The following is a 5701-nucleotide window of genomic DNA, read 5'->3' as shown; positions in this document are numbered from 1 at the left end:
TGTAATAAGCCTTCTTATAAATACAAACGAAACTCCCTCTTTCGGGAAATCAAATATTCACCCTACAGACCCAGAGAAGATTGTCATCTGTATAGAGATCCGTTCATTCTTCTCCTTTGTGAATGCTATGATTGGCAAACTCTTCCACGGCGGACTTTCCCTTCACCAGTTTAAGCCATTCCTTGATCTTAAGATAAATTCAATAAAGGATGCAGGGTACCCAGATCTGGCGAAGGCTATTGTTGATGATCTTGACTGCCTAGAGTGTGAGCTTCAGACGTTTCGTGAGCTCCGGGATGCAGGGGCCTCTTCATTCATCGCTGCCGAGTTGGATACTCACTTACAGACATGGCGCGATACTAGGTTTCTTGCTGAGTTCGACATTCAGGTGCAGCGGGACCGGGTAGATCGAGTTGAGGCTAACCTTGCTATTAGGTCATCCTCACTCAACGAGCTTGATTCTTCCATTGCTTCTTGTGAGACCCAGATAGACCAGCTCCGAAGAGAACTCCGTGAGAAAGAGGAGACTTTGAGTATTCATCAGATGACGAAGATACAGGATCAGCAGGCGCACACCGCTTTATCTGAGGAGCTGAAATCTTTGAAGCAAGGAGGTTGCTGCGAACACTTTAGCCACCACCGAGGAGTCCATCCGAGTTGAGCTGAGGCAAGCTTATGATGAGAAGCTGTCTAAGCTTAATCAGCAGATTTTTGGCCATGTTCTTGATGTATGATTTCATTTGCTGAATGTCTTGACTTTTGGTCCTTTTAGTGGAACTGGTTTTTATCTTTATTATGATTTCTCATTCCGTTTGAAATGATTGACTATAATACTTTTAGGATTTTTGGCAAACCCTCAGCCCTCAACGGATTTGATTAGCCTTTACCGACTACCGTTTGAGTCGGGCTAGCATGCGAATTGTCTAAATCCGTTCCGCATGTAACGTTGTGCTAAAGGAACGAACTCCCTTAGACTTGATGCTACGACTTTGAATACGTAGACTTCACCATTGTTACGGGAATAAGCTACCCGGCAACACGTGTTAGGTGTTGACTTTATCCCTACTTAGGTTTCGGGATAAAATACCCCAGAATCAGACTCTGGTGTCTTTTTCCACGGAGAAAGACTAAACCGGCGACGCGTGTTAGGCGTCAGCATATCCTTTCTTAGGATTCAGGATGAAATTCCCCATGCGTGTAAGGCATGGATTTTGGTGTTATTAATAATAACCTGCCACAATATTGAATATGTGAACGGGTGTTCTTTTTGACGGTTAAGAACTAAACGGCAGCGCGTGTTAGGCGCAGACTTATCCCTGCTTAGGATTCGGGATAAACTTCCTAGGATGAATCCTAGATTGATAAATTTTGGAAAAGATCAGTGCGGGAAAGGAAGAATTTTATATTCTATTTCCCGGTCTTCTTTTGGGGTGAAGGCAAACCCGGAAAACAGGAAGGAAGAATTTTATATTCTATTCCTTGATTCTGGAAAGGAAGAATTTTATATTCTATTTCCAGCGAAGAAGAAACTAGAAGTGGGGTGTCCACTCCGAGAATCTGGAAAATTTAGATAAACTTGCCTTTTATAGGATGAGTTATCTAAACTGAAAATGGGTTCTTCGTTTATCGAAGTGGAATTTTCAACTCCGGTTATAACCATGAACAAGGTTTAACCAAAGAGAAAAAGGGAAGGAGTTCTTTCGTTTATCGAAAAGGGACTCCGAACTGAAAGTGGACCTCTTGCTCATGGAGAGAATCAAGAGGGCCAGAAAAACATTTTTGGTGGACTCACTGTCAATTGAAATTGATCAGTGAGGGATTTTGGTGGTGAAAAAAGATTTTGGGTTATCCTCTAGAATATTAAGTGTAATATTCTTCAAGGAACTTCCCGGTAAATGGGTTATCTTGAACGTACTAGGGATAGTACTTTTTCAGGAACTTCCCATTTATTAGCATTAATTGCCTGGTGCCTTCTTGAGTAATCAGGCGATATGCACCGTTTGAGTAGACTGTGTCTATCACAAACGGTCCTTCCCACTTGGGTTCGAATTTACCTTTCTTCTTGGAGGTGAGAATTATTGGTCGGCGAGCAGCGAGGACCAGATCTCCTTCCTTGAAGCTTCTCTGTCGGACTCTTTTGTTAAAAGCCCTTGACATCCTGGCTTGGTAAAACTCGATGTGTTGTTGAGCCTCCAAACGCTTTTCATCCAGCCTCTCGAGCTCTTCGAGACGCTTCTGATGTTGTTCCTCCGTCGTCATCTCCGTTGCGAGGGCGATCCGAAGGGACGGAATCTGAATTTCCAGCGGTAGCACAGCTTCACATCCGTATACCAGCGAATACGGGGTAGCTCCCGTAGGCGTGCGTATGGTGGTGCGATAAGCCCAGAGTGCTTCACCGAGTTTATCGTCCCAGTCTCGTTTATTGGTCTTCACGAGCTTGGACAGGATCTTAATGATCGTCTTGTTAAACGCTTCAGCTAATCCGTTCGCAGCGGGATAGTAAGCTGTCGACGAAACATCTTCGATTTTGAACTTGTCGCAGAATCTGACGAAGGCATTGCTTATGAACTGTGGACCGTTGTCATGAATGATCCTTCTTGGCACGCCGTGTCGGTAAATGACATGATGCTTGATGAAATTGATGACGTTGTTCGTCTTCACTTCTCTAAGCGGAATCGCTTCAGCCCACTTTGAGAAATAATCTGTGATCGCGAGGATGAACCGATCACCTTTGACTGAAGGGGGAAAAATAGGACCGACTATGTCCATGCCCCAAGTCTCGAACGGCCAAGACGTGGTTGACGTGTGCAACTGCTCTGGCGGTTGATGCATATAATTCGCATGTATCTGGCAAGCGTGGCATTCTCGTGCGTATTCGATTGCGTCACGAACCATCGTTGGCCAGAAATATCCCATCCTCCTGATGCGATCATACAGTTTAGGACCGGGCTGATGCGCACCACATTCTCCTTCGTGTGCTTCCTTAAGAACTTCCTTTGCTTCTCTGTTCGAAAGGCATCGGAGTAAAAGACCGTCGTACCCTCTACGGTATAATGTATGGGTTTCAGTATTATAGAAGAATCTTGGAGCTCTTCGGCGGATTGATTCCTTTTCTTTTACATCCTCTGGCAAGATACCATATTGGACGTAGTCGATGATAGGAAAACGCCAATCTCGGGACTCAGACCCAATTTGAGTTGAATTCACCTCTTTGGCGTTCACGTTTCTATCCTCTTCTTCTTCAATCTCCGTACTGTATATGGGTACGCAGAGTTGATGCGTCCGTACTGTGACTAACAGCTCAGCTTCGGGAGGCTGTGCCAGTGATACTGCTAGTGCCGCCAGTGCGTCTGCATAAGCGTTCTGGAGACGAGGGATGTATTCAATAAAGAATTCTTCGAAAGATTCTGCCATTTTGATGGCTTCCTGGTGGTACGGGATCAGGTCTTGATTCCTGACTTCATACTCACCGCGAACTTGGTTGACTATCAATTGCGAATCTCCAAAAGCTTCGAGATATTCGACCCCCAGCTCTTTGGCGAAACTGAGTCCAATGAGAAGCGCGTTGTATTCGGCAACATTATTGGAGCACGGACTAGTCAACGAATAAGCCCGAGGCATCACGTGCTTTCCAGGGGAGATTAAGACGACTCCAACTCCAGAGGAAACTGTAGGACATCCCGGGGTTATTACTCTATTAACTGCCCTTGAGGCACCATCGAAGTATAATTGCCATACTTGTTGGTGTGATGTGGTGTTAACCTCGTGGGTTTCATCCGGCAAGTCATCATATACTTCTGCCGTATCTGTGGTCGGGTTTGCCGCCAAAAGGTCACAAATCGCCTGTCCTTTTATCGACTTCTGCTGCTTGAAGTGCAAATCGTATTGGGACAAGAGAAGGGCCCACTTCGCTAGACGCCAATTCATAGAGGCCGGTTGCGTCATAAACACCCGTACTGGATTAACGTTGGAGATAACGTAGATCGTCTGTCCCACTAGGTAATGCCGCATCTTTTGCATCGCAAATACCAATGCAAGGCATTCTTTCTCAATCATCGGATATCGAGACTCAGCGCCTACCAAGGTCCGACTGAGGTAATAAACTGCCTGTTCGTGACCGTTATCATCGTCTTGCGCTAGTAAGGCACTTATCGAGTGGTTCATCGCCTTGAGATAAATCAAGAACGGTTTACCAGATTTCGGTGCAACGAGAACAGGAGGGTTCGCCAGATATGTTTTGATATCTTCGAACGCTTTTTGGCAGGCATCATCCCAGATGAATGATACTCCTTTCTTGTTCAGCTTAGAGAACGGTTGGCACTTCCCAGAAAGATTTGAGATGAAACGCCGGATATAAGCTAAACGCCCTTGCAATCCTCTGAGTTCTCTCAGATTCCTCGGGGGCTGCAATTCATGTATCGCCTTCACCTTATCAGGATCGATATGTATACCCTTAGTGGTGACGACGAACCCAAGAAATTTTCCGCTGGACATTCCAAGAAATGATTTAGTGGGGTTCATCTTCAACTGATGACTCCTCATGAGATCGAACATTGTCTTCAAATCCTTGATGTGATCTTCCTTGTTGCGGCTTTTCACAACCAAATCATCAACGTAACATTCGACTGTTTTCCTGAGATGTTCTTGGAAAATCTTAGTCATCGCTCGCTGGTATGTGGCACCGGCATTCTTCAGGCCGAAAGGCATCACCGTATAGCAGAAAACGCCGAGGGGTGTTCTAAACGCCGTATGCTTCTCATCCTCTGGATGCATCTTGATCTGGTTATATCCCGAAAATCCATCCATGAAGGACATCCTCTCAAATCCACATGTATTGTCGATAATGACATCCGTGATCGGGAGAGGGAAATCGTCTTTCGGACATGCTTCATTCAGGTTCCTGAAGTCGATGCAAATCCTGATTTTGCCATTCTTCTTCATGACGGGAACGATGTTGGCTAACCAGTCTGGATGTTGTTCCTCTCGGATAAATCCTGATTCGATCAACTTCTTAACCTCTGCCTCAATGGCTTCCATAATCTGCGGACGAAACCGTCTTTGCTGTTGCTTGACAGGTTTGGCATCCGGCTTGATATCGAGGCGGTGCATTGCGACATTGGGGTCGAGCCCTGGCATGTCTTCATAATTCCATGCGAAGACGTCGATATATTCCCTGATGAGAGCAATCAATTCCTCCTTCTCATCTGGGGGAAGACTGTCGCTGATGAATATAGGCTTTGGGTTAGCTTCATCACCCATGTTAATCTGGACTATTTTATCTTCAGTGGGTGGTTCTCTTTGCTCGAACCTATCGCCATACTGCATATTCAGATGGTGAACCCACGGGTCTTCCCATGTTGGCATTTGATCGTCGTCTTCCATGGTGGATGGATCAGCTGTAGTCATGTTCGCCATTAGGGTTTTGAAAACTTCTCCCAGACTTGTATCGGAGTCCCACTCTGAAGCATCGGGAGAGTATCCCTTCTTGGCTTTGTTAGCAATTTGATCGATAATTTGCCAACCACATTCGTCATCTGATGAAACATAACCTAAGCCTCGCCCATATTTATAATAATCCTCAGGTTTACCTTTTGGTACATATACTGCTTTGGCTGGATTACGAGGACCTCGATCGAAGTATAAACCTTCTCCGAGTGTGAAATCGTAGCCCTGCTTTTCCATGAGCTTGCGCGCTTCTGGA

The sequence above is a fragment of the Asparagus officinalis genome, chromosome 10 (genome assembly GCF_001876935.1).
Source record: "Asparagus officinalis chromosome 10, Aspof.V1, whole genome shotgun sequence".
NCBI lineage: Eukaryota > Viridiplantae > Streptophyta > Magnoliopsida > Asparagales > Asparagaceae > Asparagus > Asparagus officinalis.
Note: the sequence above shows the minus strand (reverse complement) of the source record.